At 36.0% G+C, this 19197-nt stretch overlaps 1 long non-coding RNA gene across 1 annotated transcript in view; it reads right to left on the reverse strand.

Annotated features, from left to right (window-relative positions):
• The window catches only part of LOC112980461 (uncharacterized), a 310497-nt gene that overhangs the window by 188995 nt on the left and 102305 nt on the right, over nt 1-19197 (reverse strand). Inside the window, exons 2-3 of the long non-coding RNA XR_003258428.2 lie at nt 13156-13226; nt 9464-9532 (exon numbers count right to left, since the gene is read on the reverse strand). This is a non-coding gene — a long non-coding RNA (uncharacterized LOC112980461). The remainder of the gene's footprint in view (nt 1-9463; nt 9533-13155; nt 13227-19197) is intronic.

The raw sequence follows: 19197 nt of genomic DNA on the forward strand, positions 1-19197 counted from the left end.
TGGAAACAGAACTAATGTTGTATGAACAGCATTACATTTCAGTTATTCTGTGTGAAAAACACCAACAGTAAATAGAAGATTGAAGCTCCCAAATACAGAAATGAGGTATTTTAACTAGTACTATTAAGCAGATCAAATCTTTTTTCCCTGAAAAGCATTGCAAAGCTACCTGGAAAGACAGCTGGTATCTTCCATTCTAGCCTTCTGAGACAGAGAAAGCTTATTTGTATTTAATAGCAAACCAGGGTTTTACAAATTACCTTAATTCAAAGTGAGAAGTCATTTAGGTTTTGTACACTGAATTAACTATCTTTTTATTGAAAATCTGTTAAAGTCTAATGATATATTCCTCTTTAATTATCAGATGATGAATATTAAGGATAAGCTGAAATTCTCCAACCTTACAAAAATTATGGCATCAGAAACCTTTTCTGATTTAAAATAATGTTACATTTCACGAACTTTTTAATGGGCAGCTTTAATTCATTGCTGCACTTCTTCAATTTAGAATGGTATTTCTTGTTTCACCTCTGATGTACTATATATTCTTATCTTCCTATATTATAGGAATATCATAGGAATATAGGTATATTTATATTAGAGTTCTAACAAACTTTACATCGTATTAGCAACTAAGTTACACTGACGCATACTATCTGGATGCTCCAGTTCCTTTTCAGCAGGTGAGATTGATCTAAGCTTTCACTTTAGTTTTTAAAGCACCAGAGACAGTTTTTTCAAATCCATTTTTCAAAATGAAGACAGTATGGGAAAGCTTAAATGCTTCAATCCTGACTAAAAATTCTTATTTTTTAAATGGTAAAGTCAGTGAAAAATCAGGATTATCAAACCACTTGCATCAGAATATTTTACTAACATTGGTGAAGAGCTATTGGCTCAAGCTGAAATATAAAAGCAGTGGATGCAACTCCCTTTGAAAGAACCGGCACCTCCAGAAATTTTATTTTGAAAGACATCAAGATAACTTTTTGGTATTTCTGAAATGCAGTATTAAGAAAACATCAAAATGAAATGCTTTCACATTTTCACATATCCATCCCATTTCTTCTAACACAAACTATTCACCAACCTTTGCCCAAATCCCTGGATATTTTTTAATTTGTCCTATAATCACTATTTATCATAATAAGTATTTTTCAATTTTTTTCCACTGATTCCAGTCTGAAGTTCACCTGATAAGCATGATCTCTTTATGCATACAAAGACACATTAAGTCAGTAATAATATATGAACTTTTAAAAAATCATTAATCACAGGAAAAAACAAACATAAAGGCATCTCCTCCTATTACCAACAGTCCAGTTTAAATACTGGATATAAAACAAAATTATTGGGCTTGTTCAGCAAAGCCAGATTAAGTCACTGGTTTTGTTTCCCTGCCCTCAATTCCGTAAGATAACTAGAGTGAGCTCTGAAAGTCCACAGAAGCTTGAATTCAGAAGATAGGAGACTTCGAAACTTTTAATACAAGTGCCTTCTAAAGAGTGCATATTTTATTTTAATGAAGCTGTCTAGAAAATTAGGAGGAACTATTTTACTTAAGCTTAGATCTCCCTTTCAGGAGAGCACGTAAACATGTACTTAAGAGTCTAAGGTACCCAGAGAGAAATCTCTCAAATCCTCATTACCCTAGTATCCGAGTGAGTCATACTTACTACTGCATTTATGAAAGAGCAGAATGGTAAGGCAGTACTACTGCTTTTCTTTCATGAATTGAGTAGTGTGGTACAGAGAGACTGACCACAATATTTTTTAAAAGTTCTTAAGAGTGCACATTTCGGTAAGTGAAGTTGTGATAACTAAATTATTCTTCAAAACAGTCTGATTTGATCATGGTCATATACAAATATTGTGACAGAACAAGGAAATACATCTTCATGAGCCTGAGGCTAGTGTCTTTATCTCTGGACCAAGCTTTTTTCCATAATAGATGTCTACAGAATGTAAGCATGTATTTGATGAACAGAGAATCAACTACTGAATCAAAATCCAAATCCAGATTCCTGGAAAAGTAGGTCAACTACATAATTTTCATTATTTTGTAGTACATGGTGGCAAGAACACTGATATATCAAATAAAACGTTCCTAAGGCAAACAGAAAGTTGACACTGCACAATGAGTAGCTAGTTTTCTTTCCTTATTGCCGTGCCCTAGTGTTACAGTACTTGCACTGTGTCACAACATGTCATCTTACAAAGCACCTACAGAAGAAGTTATGAGGTCAATGCAAAGAACATAAATCATGACATGATTAAGGATGTTAGGGAGACACTTCAAAAGCATATACTATACGAGTGTTTGCAAGACAGATGGAACTTTCAGAAGCAAAACCTGGGCATTCACTTTAGCAAAGCTGGCATTGCCATGAGGTGAGTAATTGAAATTAAATTAATTTGCATATACTGGCCTTTCATAATTAATGAAACATATCTGCTGAAATAAACTTCTTTCTATCATTTCAAAGAGCATTTACTTACTGAATACTAAAAGCCCATTTCTGGGGTTATAGAAACCTTCAGAGATTTTTGAACATCTTTTGTGAAGCAAATTATTCGAAAAAGTTAGATGATTTGCAAAGACAACAACAAATTCAGTTTCGAATCTGACAGTTTGCAAATGTTACCATAATGCATATTGTGTGAGCACACGAGGCTGATGTACCACTAAAAAATTAACCACTATCTGAGGGGAGGGGATTTAAAGCAGGTGCACCTGCTGTATGCAATCCCCAGGTCTGATAATTCTGTCAGTTTTGTATAAAAATTTTAAAACACAAGTTTTCTGTTCCTCTGTGTTATATTAGAAAGAAAGGATACTGCACAAAATCCAGACAAAATGTCACTTTTTGAACTTGTTCAATAGTTTAGTTCCCGAGAAGAGAATGTGCATGCATGCATGCATCTCCCATTTTTTTGCAAGGACTGCAAAATAGTATACTTTCAATTACATCCAAAAGCTTGCAATACAAAGGCTTGCAATTTTTTTTTAATTCAAAATGATTGAAACGATTCAGTTCAGGAAGCATTGTTACCATTTTTTAACAGGATTTTTCTTCACAAAAAATGATGGTTGTAGTTCACATACTAACAGGAAACTACAGATTAACTTCCATGGGAAATTTCACAGCTAAGAAAAATTTCAGATCACAAAGTGTGTTTTATGTTTGCCTTTATTTTGTGAGTCCATTTGCTGAAACAACTCTGTTATCCCTAGTCATTTGATACTTTCCTTCAGAGTCTTCCCTTACGACAGTTATCTTATGTAGAAGTTATCACTGTAGGAGACAACTAGTATATCCTAGCTTTTACACTGGTTTAAAATAAAAGGAAAATTTGGTCAACAGAGCAGCAGTACAAATTAAGGCATAGTAACAAATCCCACTAATGCTTAGGAGAGATCCAAAACAATTATCTCTAAAACAGCTTAGAGGGATTATAAATATGCATTTCAGCAGCCAGGAGATTTAACACTGAATGAAAGGAAGAAGCTCTTTGGAGTGTGAACTCTATTACAGAAATGCAAAGTGAAGAGTTAAATAACTGTGAATAGAACATAGAGATTACTTTGCATAACAGGAAACAGTCAACAATTATATATCTGCATTATAAGCCATTAACTGGGTCACAGTCTTGTAGGTTCAGAAAGATGTTAATGGAACAGCTGCCAGATAACAGGATGGCTGCAAAAATATGTATTTTGCCATTTGTTAGGCTGATGTCTCTGTGTGCATCTGTCTCTTCAGATCAGCCTGATCCAAAGACTGCCAAAGCTCACAGTTATCTTCTCAATGACTTCTGTAGCCTTTGGTGCAGGCTCTAGACAAATTCAAATCAAGACTGGTAACCTCTGGATAGACATTGCAAAATCCTGTCAAAATAGATTTAATTAGGCTTAATAACCTGAATTTGTCCTTAATGTGTTAGATAAGTTGTGCTGTTACAGAGTTCACTGTGGTGGCCTACCTAATACTGTGGTCTCGAAGTAGCTTTCTCTTCTGCTAATGCAATGCCATAATCCTTTACTAAGAACATTGTCATGGCTGTATGTCAAAGATATAATGGTTATACACCATTAGACAAGGTCTTTTCCAATGTTAGATTTGGCAAAAGTCTTTTTTAGAGCTTAAGTAAATAGATTCAGTCATATACTTCAGCAATGAATTCTTGGCATCAAGCTTTGTGTAAAAATGTTTTTAATTTATTTTCACTTTCTTTAAATTCATCTGATTGAGTGTTTATCATTCAGCATGGAAGGGGTAAATGAAAGAGCACTTTAGATGTCTTATGGAGTATTAAATATCAAGGAACAATGCTGTACAGACACCACCATCCACATTATCAGTATCTTTGCACTGCAACGTTTTAACTTGACATCTTCTGTCCAGTTTCAATATTTTAACTCTGTATTTTAACCTGACAGCACTTTTCCTGCACCTAGTACTGCATTACCTACGACCTACTGCTGCACTATCATCTCTGATAGAACAGGTAATGCTGTAGTCCAAGAATGGGCAATACAATGTAAATAACAGGTAACAAGACAGTGCCTTCTAGATGAGATATGCATCATCTATTACTACTATTCATACCTTTTCCTAAACAGACAAGTGTTCTGACAGCCATGAGCAGTGTACAAGAATCCTATTTTCTTCCCTGCAGAAGTCCTTTACAGGTAATGATAATATAGGGGAATCTGCTGTACAAGGAAATGTAAGACAAGACAAGTGAGAATATATTGCTGATTGCCTTCTGTGCATGAGCAAGTGGATGAAAAATGTAGTAGCACAGAAAAAGGCACTGTAAAAATGAAAACCAGGACAGCATTGAGGACATCATTAGTATCCGTATATTATTCTTTCAGAGTGAAAAATAAGATCTTGTTAAATGTTACTACACAAAATGTCCTCTAAATCATGTTGTGAGTGCCTCAGCTTGCATGCTTTGCAGTTGGAGTCCCCCAGCCACCACTAAACCACCCAACTGTCATAACTTGCTCTGCATAAAGGCCATCCCTATTCTGTCCCTTTCTTCTCCCTGTCTTTCTCCAATTCTTCAACTATAAAGACTTGTAATTCTGTGGGGATACAGACAGCACTTTCATCAACACCGTACTTCTCTCTCACCAGCATTGTTCATGTCTATGTTAATCCTTAAAGACAGCCACTTTTCTTTCATTTTTCTCTGCAGAGTAATACCAGAAGTGCAAGAAATCATGGTCAGTATCACCGATGGTTCTACATTTCCTTTTGTACTAATCTAAGTTCTGCTAGGTTTTCCATATTCAGATTTATAGCTTAAATTGTAACATCAGAAAAAATGCTTAAGGTTTCATTAAAAAAAAAAAAAAGAATCAGCTGCAGTTAAGAACTGAAGTAATTCCCAGACAATTCTGTTCTGAGCTCAAGTTCTGCTTCAGCTTCTCATGGTACAAGCACATATAAATTCCTGTGAGGTTTACTGAACAGATCAGCAGAGCATTTCAAGGTTTCCTAGTTCTAATCAGACTTTCCTGACAGTATTTTGTAAATATGTCATTTTTTCTTCGTTGCTAAAACAGCACCTACTGAAGTCTTTTTTTTTGGTTTGCTTTTTTATCTGAAATATCCAACACTGTCCTCTGAGATTACATATACACTTTGGCTAAAATAAAGTACTTGTATGAGTAATTATACATCTATTCAGAAATTTTAGTAAGCATAAAATATGCTATTCATATACTTAACTACAAATGTTTGTGTTAGTGGAATTTTCTTTAGATTGTATTACATCCTGCCCTTTGCAGGTAGCATGCAAACAAGCATACATAAACACCTCTAAGAATGCTTTCACGAAGTACACATACACCAGTGTCATTCTACAGATGTTATTCAAAGCAGAGCAACTTCTATTTTAATCAACAGAATGTTATCAGCAAAAAGATACTTTTTAAATGTTGTTAAAATTGCTTGTTAGAAATGGAAACTTTGCTAAACTTCACAAAAGCTTTAAAATATAACTTTCTATTCAATTCTGTCAGATTTCCCTGGAGAAGAGACCTGTAGGATTTTTGTTGTTTCAGAAACTTATAATAGATTATAAGGTCCAAAGAGCGAAGGGTCAACTCCCAATTGTTGACTTCTGCCTTTTATTTGGTCACTTTCCTTCCACTGAAATTACAAGAAACTATCAAAATACACTTGTCATGGCTTCAGAAGAGGTGGCCATGCTAACATATGTTCACTATACTACATTTATCAGTTGGTAAAATGGCTAGTGAACTTCTTACTTCCACATTTCACAGAATACAACAATTGCATCTTCCAGATTAAAAAGCTGCTAACACTAATAGCATGCACTGAAATGGTATATTGTAACGGATCCAAATGTCTACAGGCAAATCAAGACTCCTTGAAAGCCACGAAAAGTTAATGCTTTAAAAATAACTATCAACATTAGGAAATTCTTAGATAATAAGAGATTTATACAGCTGGATTAGGATTTTAAACATTTCCAAAGAGATCATTTGCTTTCTGTGTTGAAATCCTATTATAAAGGAAATGAACTAAAAAGTGTTAAAAAGCTAAATCTGAAAAGCAAAGCAAGGCAAAGCATGCAAATTGGCATGAATTTAACAGCAACGGCTGTGTAGTTGGACAAAAGGAAGTGGTTATTTTTCTTCTGACATGGTATGCTGAAATAGTTCAGTGGAAAGAGCAGAAAGTGCTGGGGTTAGAGCAAGGAAAGAAGACAAGTGCTCTTCCTCAAGAGAGAGAAAGCAAGACATCAGGACGCAAGTTAAATTTATAGAGTTAGACTTTCTCATTGGAGCAAATATCCTGCAGCCACTTCACAACCACAGATAAAGCAATCTTTATTATCCTTTTTTTCTCTCAGTGGTTCTCAGAGTAGGACCTCCAACAAAGCAAACTTTTGCCTGAATTCCAAGATTCCAGATCAGCCTTAGGAATAGCCTGCCCTTGACAGAATTAATAAGACCTAGGCTGACATAGTGGGAAGAGGATGTAACAACAGATGACAATGTGAAGACAAATGCTTTAATTCCTTTTTTTGATCTGATACAATGGCTAACACAAGCAGCATTAACCACAAAGAGCTAAGAACTCAAACTGCAGCAGGAAATCCAAGGAAAAGAGAGGACTTAAACAAAGCAGTGGTAGTGCTGTTGTAGCAACGACACTCTAAGGACACAGCCAAGGCAAAATTTATATGTAGAGGTATCAGACCTCTTTTTATCAGACCAGTATTCTTGGAGGAAAAAAAAAAAAATCCTTTAGGTGCACAGGCCCTTCTTCATAACTGAAGGGACAGCAACACAATTCCAAGCTAAATACACGCTGAGAACAATTGCTTGGAGTTTAATAAGACATGTTTGATAATTTCCAACAGGAAGAGTTGCAGTGAGAAAGAGACATTAGGTGGACAAGGAGAAATGCTTATCTCCTATTTGAGAGAGAACAGCAAGCCTGTTATCTCACATCTGAAAGGGTGGGGAAAAATTTACAGCCTGTAGAATGTGTAGGCTTACACAAGAAAAGGAGATCATAATGTACCATAAAGTCAATAATTCTGTTGAGTCTCTGGGTTTTGGTATTCAGTAATTACAAATTTTAGTTCCCAGGCTTGCCTCTGAGAGGTGTTTTGTAGGTCTCCATTAGATATTACAGCAGAAGCAAAGATGGAATAACTATTTTGTGAGAAATGTTCTTCCAATATTGTCTACATATTTTTGTTCTTTTTCAGCTGCCTGTGTGAGTTCATTTTGCTCTACTGGTCTGTGGATTCTCTACATATTATATTCTGTAGTTTATCTTTTTTATGCTGGCAATGGTATCTAGGAAAGCAGCATTGGTACAAGAATATTACAAAGACAGTTTGACAGAGGAATGATGATAATACTGGAAATTTGTGATGAAAATCAAAAAAGAAGAAAAGCTTCCAAACAATAAAGAGTATCATTTCTCTTAGGTATGGCATCAGCCTGGTGGCAGTTATTTAAATCTTTTCACCAAAGTGCCTAACGACAAGCCATCTTGGTATCAAGAGTTGGACCCATACTGCAGCCACATGCAGCCAAAATAGCAATTTCATTGCCCAGGCTTAGATCTTAAACAGTGAAAGCCAGAAAGAACTAAATATATTTAGCTCTTTAAAAAATTAGCCAAAAGAGCTAAATATGATATTTATAATATTACTACAAAGTAATCAAAACCTGTCTTCCATATGACAACTGAACTTGAGCTGAAAACAGACCAAAAAAGACAATGAAAGTATCATTATAAAACTACCAATCCCTCAATATAAAATGGAGAGACAGAATAATCTGTGCTGTTTCATAAAGAAACATCTCTTTAAAAACTGTGCTCTAAAGATGTAGGCCAAGAAGCTAAAGAAGAAAAATCAGTAGTCTGGGAAATATGTTGCCATTAGAGATGGGACTTTTAGAAGGAATTCAGATCCAGATTCAAATTCTGGGGCAAACATTTTGTTATATATCATCCTCACACTTCGTGACATCTGGGCTACTGTAAGGTCATGTGTGCTGTGGGCTTCATTCTTTCTCACTATGGTTTTATCATTATGTCAGTAGTCAAATGTAGAGAATAGCCACTGGGAAACAGTTGCTTCCTTATCTTCTGTGGTAAAAAATAGGTTGGGACAGGCAACAGGGCAACTGGGAAAGGTAGGATTAGACTGCATTATTTGGTCCATTCAGGTTCCCAGTCAAAATCCCATAGCTATTTACTATTGGGAATTTAGAAAAAGTATCATATAGTCTTCAGAATGCAAATTATACGGAAAACTTCTATATATAGTGTCAGTCTATACAAAAAAGTTTAAAGAGAAAGCGGTAACTTGAGAAGCTACTTAGCCTCAGTCACAAAAAGCCAGACAAACAGAATTTTCAAACAGAGATTAGGACCTGCATTTAGTGATACTTAAAACTGATAAGTGTACAAACCTCTGGTAAATGCTTTTACAGGACAGAAGTTATTGTAAACTCTCAAGGATAAATTGTCTCTCCTGCCCTCTGGTCTTTAGCTAATGTTGCGCTCATGAATGCTTTTAACCCTTCAGGGTCCTATTTCAGTTAATGATATGCTTCATTACATTTCCCAAATAGTGGTCTATAACCAAAACAGAGCCATGAGACAGAGGGAAAAATTGCAAAGAATTGTGCTGTTTGCCAGCAAATGGAGAAATAAGTATATATGGGGACAGAGAGGCCGGACTGGGCAAGTTCTGTGGCAAATTTTCCTTCTAAAGGTCTCAGGCAGTGTAGGAAGAAAAACAAGAACAACAACAAAAAAATCCTGAACTTCCAAGTTAATAGAAAAAAAGAAAAAGAAAGAAAACGACAGTCTGTCAAGTATTCAGGGAACCTGGGAACAGCAACAATGAGGAACACACATGAGAAACTGCATATTCCAAGCAGTACAGTTACCTAATGCTAGAGCTGCAGAGTATGGTCCTTTTCCCCATCCCTCATTCAGTGACAGACTGCTGAAGATGCCTGTAGAGAAAAAGCACTGGTTTTCAACAGAGCTTTATGTCATACCTCATAGTAGTTGCCATACTGTTCTTTGTCAAGGAATGCAGACTCAGCTAAGGTTAGACTCAGTCTCAGTCCCTGCTGGCTAAGTCTCTTGATAGCCTCTCCTAGCATTTTTATTTCTGTAAGCTCAAATGACATGGGAGATCTCTGAAGATAAGCGAAGCATAAGATCTCTTCTGAAAAATTCTATATCTGTATAGAGGGCTACTCCTTGCTGAGTCTCTGCTTTATTAATTTACCTGTTTTAGTTGTTCAGAGAAAGGAATCTTTTTAGAGTTTTACTTTAGAATCGAACACAATAGTTTTCTATCAATGTGTGGGATACTTAACCTGGATTATAGCATGGTTTTATAGTAGTTTTAATTGTTTAGGACAATGTTCGGCAAAGATACTAACTATAATTAGATGGCTCTTTCAGGCAATGACTGCATATAACTGTGTGCAGCACAGAGTGTTCAGCCCAGCTGAGTCCTCATTTCAAACAGGACCTCTTTTATAAGAGTAACATGCAAATTTTCTGGCTTATTACCATATTAGCACAGAGTAAGCAATTACCTAGACTGTGTATAGTATAAAGCCAACTAGTATAAAGTCACATAAAGCCAACTGGAGAAAATACAGGGCGCTAATCTAACAAGACATGGAAGCCTTGTGTGAAGTCATGGCTTTTTAAAACATGAACCAATGATTAAGTTAAAAGTGTTTGTCCTAGATGCTTCTGGGTGAAAGGAAGAAGGCAAAGCTTCAGTAGGTTCAAAGTTGTTAGATATTCCCTACATCAGACTTCTTTATATTAGACTACGAACATAGCAACTCTTGCTTTGATTGCTTTAAATATAATAAAAAGAATAATTAGCACTTCAAGATTTTCAGCAATTCTCATTTCAGTATAATTAGATATAGTGATTAGAATCTTTTCTATTGCATTGCAGTTCTTCCTTAACATCAAAGAACGATGATACAAGTTATTTACATAATTACCTTCAGTTAAAGCAGGAGCACAACTTAACACAAGAGTTGCCATTGTTTCCAATAGAGCTTCTACATAGCTTCTGCCAAACACTCTGCAGTGTTGTGCCATGAATATGTAAACAGTTTGTGTCACTTCATTATTTGTAGAATTTATTCTATTAAAAAGACAACCTTTTCAAACAACCTGCTGATGGACACTTTCAATTCACGAATTATTCCTCGTGGAAAGACGCCCTTTATACCCCAAAGACCAAGAACGACTCTTCAGATATTAACTACTTCTGGACTGCCTGCCTCACCTGTCAAGTTTCAAGCACAGACAGGACAGGGCAGCCTAGGATTTTGACCACTTCTTGATTTGCAAAATGGATTTCTGCATCTTATCATATCATAAACATTTGATGCAGCATTAACAGTATGAGTTAGTAAGAATTCTCCTATAAACCTCACTAAAAAAAATTGTTACAAAGTTCTTATTTATCAACATTTATGAACATTTAGCTTCCAATTTCCTGGACCATTAATCCAACTTTTCTTAATAAGCTGTGCCAAAAAAAGTTACCAGGAAAAAGTAATTTATGGAATGATTTTTGCTTACTAACTTTTTTAGAACAGAAATAATGTCAGCACATGAATTATATGCCAATAAAGTAATATACTTGAATAAGTTTCTAGCCACATACTGGAAGAAAACAATTTCAGCTTAAAGAAATATGGATGAGTTCTTTACTCTTTGACTCTTACTGAGTGTAGCTAAATGACAATGCTGTTCTTGATCAAGGTCTAAATTATATTTTGATCTATGTGCTCTGTATCTTCTGTCCTAGGACTGCATGATAAGAAAGCATACACTGTTTTTCACAGATGTTTCTCTCTAACCTCTTGATAGTACTGGTGCTAGTTTGTTCAGCAGTTGATCTCCATCTGACTCATTTAGGACTGCAATAGCAATACCTGTTTCACCCTGACAGCTAACACAAAGCAACAAAATCCTTAAGTCATAGTTGAAGTTTTGCTACCTGGAGAGCCAGGGGCAAAATTGTATTCAAAAGCTTTTAACATTTTAAGCGTATGCTGAGACCTATGATGGGACCTAAGCTGCCTTTTCAATCTGTAGTCACAGAGCTAATAGAGCAAGAAGAAATTTGCCTGGATTTCTGCTGCAGGCTCTTTAGTGATCTTTAGCAAGTAGCCCAATTTCTGTGCATCTGCTGCTCTTCTGTAAAACAGGAGTATTTCTCCCTTCTTCCTCATACTGTCTGTCATCAACTTTTAGTATTATAATTTCTCAATACTGGTACTTACTAAAGCCCCAGTTCCTGGTACTGTGAATATCAGCTGTCACGGCAGGGGAAGGGAGGGAATAATTTGATCCTTGATGTATCATCTGATGTTTCAAAATCAGAAAGTACAGTAGGAATTGGTCTGGGAGCTCAGGGAAAGTGGTGCAAATCTTCTATGGAGACAGTCATACAATCAGAGGTTGGCACACTTTGCCACTTTTGTGTATATCTACTCTCTGTTGACTACAGGTTTTTCAGATGTATTTGAGACAGCAGTAAGTTGACACTGTCTGTACTACCATTGCAATGGTGCTAATAATATCCAAGCCAAATAATGTAAAGCTGAATATTTACCAAGATTCCTGGATATGCTCTGTAGCAAGTAGGAACTGCCAAGAATGCAGCAGTAAGTCAGTTGGTTTAAAGATAGCTCAGTTTTACTTATATGAGCTGTGATTATCATCTCTAAATTATTTGGGGCAGGGACTGTTTGCTGCTTTATTTTACAAAGCACAGACAGATATGGCCCTATTCTTTATTCATATACCTAGTTTATACTAGACAGAAATAATTTAGGTTGGGTGCAGATAATTTTTGGACTCTAATGTAGCTTTTCTAAAAGCTTACTTTCATAAATGCCTCAAATAAAATAGATGTGTTAGGTGCAACATGCATAGCAAAAAAACTCACCCCTTCCCCTTTTGTCCCAGTCAGCTGATAAATTAGCATAAGATGTCTAAGATGGTATGTAATTTCTATCCTCAAGTCATTTTCAAGAACAGGAGCTATTACTAGTTTGAACAAGACTTCCAACATGTATTGTGTCAATCAGTCCTCTGTAGAGAAAATATATCAGGGATGACCACATTTGTGTGAATATTCCTCAAACTCACAAATAGAATTAAGGAAAGCATCCTTTATCCAGAATAGCAATCATGCACATCCTCATGCCCCCATAATGGCAATGAGATTTTAAAACTGAGTTTAAATTTCAGGGATTTTCTAAACCCAGCCCTCTACTTTTGCTAGTACAACATTCTAACTGTGGAGATAGACTTGCAATCTTTAAAAAAGAAATCACATATATACAGCTACATGATGGAATTTGTTCAGACAGCTGTGCCAGTGTAAAGGAGCATTCAAACGCCATTTTAAGAGACATTCCATACTCAGTGCCTCATTAGCAAGAGGGAAGTATAAAGCATAAGGCTGAATCTTCCTTAAGATATTTTGCAAGGGGCCTCAGTTTCAATGAAAGCCAAGTCTAACAGTGAAAATGGAGGCTACTGTTGGAACACCCCCAAATACTTAAACTAAGCAGCCTACCTGTTAACTGCAGCTAGATGATCTGGGATGGAGGAGGAGGATATCTTGCCAGGACATCTTTTTAACAAAATCTGGAAAATAGTGTCAATGGGAATACATTATACTAAAAAGACAAAAAGAAATTCTGAAATTCTCTAGCAGCCACTTCCAAATTGTTTTAGCTTTTATTAACTAACAACAGCTGATGATTCTAATAACTTCTACACCACTTCCTCCACTTTTTTCCATGTATGCTGTATGAACAATAACATAAAAAATAACAGGCTAAATAACAAGTGAAATGCTGTACTTAGCAAACTGTCATTCTCCATTTAGGGTTCAGGAAGGTCACAATGAATATATTCAGTTAGAGTAATTCATGATAAATCTCTACTCTCTTTCATCATTTGTTGAGCTCATTACTCATGGTGTAACTCCATCCCAACTTGCTCTGTGTTTGAGAAAAGTTCCTTTGTATTTCACATTATTCAGGAAATTCCATAAAAGGCTGACTGTTCAGTCCCACTCTTCAGTTATTTGTTCCATTTTTAATAACAGTAATTTATTCGCTGAGCTTCTGTACTTTTCTAAACATCTACTGCTTACGTGCAGATTTCCAGTTTCTCAGGTATTTGAAAGCATTCACTTATTTTTGTGCAATGGCCTTTTCAATGCATGACTAACTTAAAGTAGGTGGTTACAAATTACTGGTATTCACACAGTTAATCATAAATCACATTTACTTTTAGACTGATCACATCAATGAGCCAATCAACATGATGCTAAGTTTTAATATCATAATTGTAAAGATTTAACAGTAATCTCATTAGAATAGCTGCTCAAGCCTACTGTGCTTTTGGCAAATGTGTATACCAGCCTCAAAAACTCAGGCCTGGTCCCTCACAAGGATACCTCTATAGACATTGCTCAGAGTAGGAAGGAGACTAGACATGAAAAACTTATGGGTAAGTGTGAGCCTGTGCCACATGGTCTTTTGCTAGTAGGGATGAACTGGCTCTGCCTGTGGTTTAGGCTGGCTGGAAGCCACAGGACTGTGCTGGTGAAGCACTGCAGCCAACCTCATAGTATGCTGCTTCTCCACAGACTGTACTTGTTCAGACTCAGCTCTGCACTGACTGTGGCCCCACAGTGTCTTGTGGAGCATGGGAAAAAAAGAGCTTGCATCTGGCTGCAAAACACTCTACACAGATCCACTGTCCAAAGGACAAGCATCAGACTTTAGTTCATGTTTCCTTGTAACCATTCACGTGCTCTGTATTGTATCCTGCAGATTTGTAAAGGTGGAAAGCAGACAAAAGAATGGAAATGCTTAATATTAAGGAGAAAGCCCAGAGACTGGTACAGTTTGTTTCAGAAGAATAGATTAGATTTTCTCACCATATTACAAATGGTCAAACTGCTTCCTGAGATCATTGTTTTCTAGCGTTCATAGGCCAAATGCAAGTAACACATGTAAGCACCCTATTCCCAACTCTCATCTGCAGGAACACCTTTTATTGCCTGCCAAACTAATCTCAGAACGTGCACCATTTCCCTATTGGTAACTGAACTACTAGTTTTAACAGGAAATAGTCTTCCTAGTCATCACTGGAAAGTCAGGATACATCAGAACTACTCACTAATAGGCTGCTAGAACGTATGTTGTGTTCTGAACAAAACACTTTGGTAGAGTAAGCTAAATCAAAAAGTGGGTGTTTTAAATTTAAGATTCTGAACTTTAAAAAGAAAATCAATGTGAGATAGAGCACCTTTTTCATAAATCTTTAAACCCTTCCTCAGCAGAAGTACTTAGTTTTCTTTATGTGACTCTTGTATCATTTCAAAAAACAGCTTTTTGTGTATTTAAACACCACATTCAACCCTATTTTTACAATTTAAGAAGAATGAAAAAAGTGAAAGAACTAGCATATCACCTCTCACGTCATACTGAAAGAGTAAGTTTAAAACACATAATACTCTCCTTTCCATTCCAAAACAGGCTACCACTATTTGATGATGGGAATCTTTATGAGTAGTCTATGCACTTAACTTCTGACATCCTTCTTGGATGTAAAAAAAGATGTATTTCATATATGTACAGTGCTTGTTCCTGTACCTTGCTGAGAAAGTAAACTGAAGGCAGCATCACTCCAGGTATGCTTTATTCTTATATCTACTGCTGGCCACTGTAAGAGACAAGATAGTCGACTAGACAAACATTTAGATTAGGTCAAATTCATAAAACCAGCAGTAAAGAGGAAGGGCTGCCTCCCTTTCTTCCTTGCTCTACACAAAATACTAATAAAAAAAAATTCTCCAGGCCTCAGTAGTATTTACACATCACAAAGAGTGAATAAAATTTAATAAAGTCACTTAAGGTAAATATAGAAAGTAAGAACATGGCACACTCTCCAATAGCTGCTGCAACTTTTTCAGCAAGGAATCAAAATATCTCCTAAGAAAAAAAAGCACTTCACAAAGCACTGCATCTGTTTTATTGTCTAAACTACGTTTTTTGTAAGGCAGCTCTTTTATTTTTTTTATATTAAAAAACCCCTCACTTTAAAGTCTTAACTGGTGCTAACACCATAGTGGGAGAAGTTTCTATTGCATCTCCCACTTAAGTTCTGCAATCAAATCCTGTGACTAGACCAGTGAACCTATTTTCTCAAGAAGATTCGTGCTGTATCTTTGTAATGCAAGTGCTCTTTTTTTTCCTTTTTTTATCCTTAAATATGAGAATCCTTCCAGTGACTCAGAGAAGTTTTTTTTAGCATTGCTTCCATTATGCTCCTGTATCAGCTGCTTCACGTGAGATGAGATAATCAACCCTTCAGTGAAATTTCCTTTATTTGCATTTTAATATGTTCAGCAGTCTGATTGGGAATGGAAAGCCACATTCTCTAGAGAACAATATACTCACTGTAAAGTACTATATTTGACTGCCATAATCCAAAAAGATTTAAATACTATATTCTCAATCATCCAACAAGTAAACACTTTTTCCCACAGACTCCTTACATCCACCTTCTATGTCAATCAAGCATTTATATTCTTTAGACGCTGTCACTGAACCAGCTAACCTGATATCTTACAGTTTAAACCCTATTGTTTAAACCTGCTACTTAAACAAGAGAATTTTGTGTTTCCAAATACCTAAACTCTCAGAAAAAACAAGTCAAAAGACTGTCAAGATCTACTCAGCTATTCTTCTCAAGTTTGCTGCATTTAAGAATTCAGCAGTGACCTGATAGAACACGCGTGCACTTCTGGCTGCCAAATTAATGCCTCAAATAGCTCTGTTTGCACGTGCTGGATTTAGAACAAAGTTATGTACAATATTGTACATAAAAGGACCAATTTTCTAGAAACCTTTTATCCAGATTGTCTAAACACATCTTCGCTAAAGCTAAGATGACAAAATACAGAGCAGACAACAAATGGAAAAGTCTGGTCTGTCCTATAAGATGCTTAGAGTCTCCACTCATCTGGCAGAAGGGCTCCCAAAGTGGATAAAGAGTGACTGTAATATTACTACAATATACTACAAAGCCTCACAGAGCAGCAGTTGGTTTTGTTTTTATGCAACAGTCTGTGTAATAAAGCTCTATGGCTTCTCCATTGCAAAAAATACTAGGCCTACTATTTTAGGGAGCTCAGAAAACTACTGAGTAGAACAGCAGTCTCAGAGCATACTGTACGTGCTTCAAAAGTGATGGTTGCACCATGGTTGTAATACTGCAAGATGTATCCCTCCCATAATATTCTACCTATTCTAATTAACATATTGATAAAAGCCTAAACTCATACTGTAAAACTAGGAAGAATAGCATTTCAGTTGAAAAGTTACACTTGGAGCGCTCTGACCATCAGGTGCTGTAAGATGGGATTGAAAACACAAGAATGATAATTTTCTGTGCTCAGCTAGACAAACTAAACTGTGTTGTTATTTCCAGAAAAACAATTCCAACTCCAGTTTAGGATCCAGCTTTTCAAAGGAGCTGAGCAGCTGGAGACTGGAAAAGGGAGAAAAGGGAGAAACCAAACCATTTAGCAACAAAACAAAACAAACCTTTTCATCCCTTCTGTCACTTTTTGTTCCCCACATTTCCTCCCCTTAGGAACAGTTAATTCATATTAAATTTTTAAACGATTATTCCAACTTCAGAATAACCTTGGACCAGCCAAATAAGGAGTCTAAATCAAACATCAAGCAAAAGCCAGACAGATCATTGTATTCCCCTTCAGTGTTACACTCTTGGACAACTTACTGCATAAATTAACAAGCTTGTCAATTAAGTTTAGAGCTTCAGTAAACCATCAATACTAAACATGACTTGAATATGAGGGAAGACTGTCAGATCAAATGAAGGAGATTTATGTAGGATTCTTACAGCAGATTTATAATCTGCTGGCTTTTCGGTGGAAAATATGACAGGTTCTTCATTACCCTTTGTTTAGAGTTCCACCCAGAAACATCCTGGAAAGGAAACATCCTGTTCTAATAATTTATGAGACTAAGCATCACATTAATCTTCACGCCACAAACTAATGAATCAAATTGCTAAAGCTTTTTCTCAATTATGCCTCGTATTACATTGTACCTTAGCTCATCAAAATTCCTAGTTCATGATTATTATTTTTAAAAGACACTTTTTCCACTTAAGCACCTATTTATCTACTAACTTGGGTACCCAAGTCTATCTCATCAAATCAGGCAATACTGAAAATAAATACTTAGCATTTTTACCCTCATCTATGTATCTCAGGCCCTGATTCATCAACTGGTCCTGTATGTGCTTAAGTTTGTACAAATAAATGGGTTCACTGAAATAAACCAGAAAATGAACATACATAAATTTAACTGAACGTGTAATTTTATGAATAGAGTAAGTGCTTAACGAAGGAAGAATATCACATACGGGAAACTAATGCACAAGAGTTAAGCCTGACATTTTCGAGCAGATCCAAAGGACTAAAGTGTCAAAAATTCTGTTGTAGTCTGTATATTCCAGCATAATACTTTTCTGATTTGACCGTATTTCCATATACAAATTAATTCATAAAAGAAGTTTAAATATGAGAGAAGGACAGATCTGCAGAAGAACTAACTTGATTTATATCACTTAAGACTTCTTACCTATTACTTGTGGCAAAGCAAATTAATATAGCCCGCAGCAGGAGCTTCCTCAATAAAGATCAACAGATTCCTTACTGATGGAAGGTTTAATATTTCTCTCTCTCTCTCCCTCCCTCTACCTCTATCTCAAAGCTGCCTGCCTACCTTCATTTTGGTTTATACAGCGTTTCTGCTACTCTCCACTAAGGGTTTTGCTATGCCTATTTTAAAGGTTCTTGCAAAACAGCCCTGCAAATAAGACCCACCATTTAAACACAAGGAAGATCACCAAGTGAACAAGACCTAAAAGTATTTTTCTAGACAAGCTTGCAGTTCATTTGATAATCTAGCTCTTGGGAAAAAGAATCCTGAATTCTAATATGATGCACAGCACCCCAAACTGATTAAAGCTGAATTTCACCTTCCTATTTGTGTTCTATGTTTTACTTAATGACTACTCATGACACATGGATGGTGCTAATGAAGGACAATAAACCCTTAAAACACATATTGAGGGCGTTAGTTATTGACAAAAGTTTTGAATAATTTCTACCATAATCATGTAAATTCTAAAAGTCTACCTGTCTTAAAGGCAAAGCAAGGATTTTGGATAAAGTTTCAGACTGCAAGCTCATGTCTCCTTTAAGCAGATCACTATTTCTTTTTGTGATAAATTAATAAGATCTGTTGTCTCTCCTAGAGCTTAGTCATTATGCCAGCTCATTCAGAGAGATTCTGAAAGAAACTAGCAGCAACTACTCTAAAGTTCCACACAACCAATTCTGCAATAGCCTGTACTTTCTATACAGCTGCTTGGAAAGTTGAAGGTGATGTTCATTAACCTATGTTGCTCACTGCATAGACTGCTTCAGGTGCTTATAGCAAAGTGTTTCCTGTTCAATACTTTCTAGGTTGCTATAAATCTTTCCTATTTACCCTGACCA

The sequence above is a fragment of the Dromaius novaehollandiae genome, chromosome 17 (genome assembly GCF_036370855.1).
Source record: "Dromaius novaehollandiae isolate bDroNov1 chromosome 17, bDroNov1.hap1, whole genome shotgun sequence".
In the NCBI taxonomy this organism is placed as follows: Eukaryota; Metazoa; Chordata; class Aves; order Casuariiformes; family Dromaiidae; genus Dromaius; species Dromaius novaehollandiae.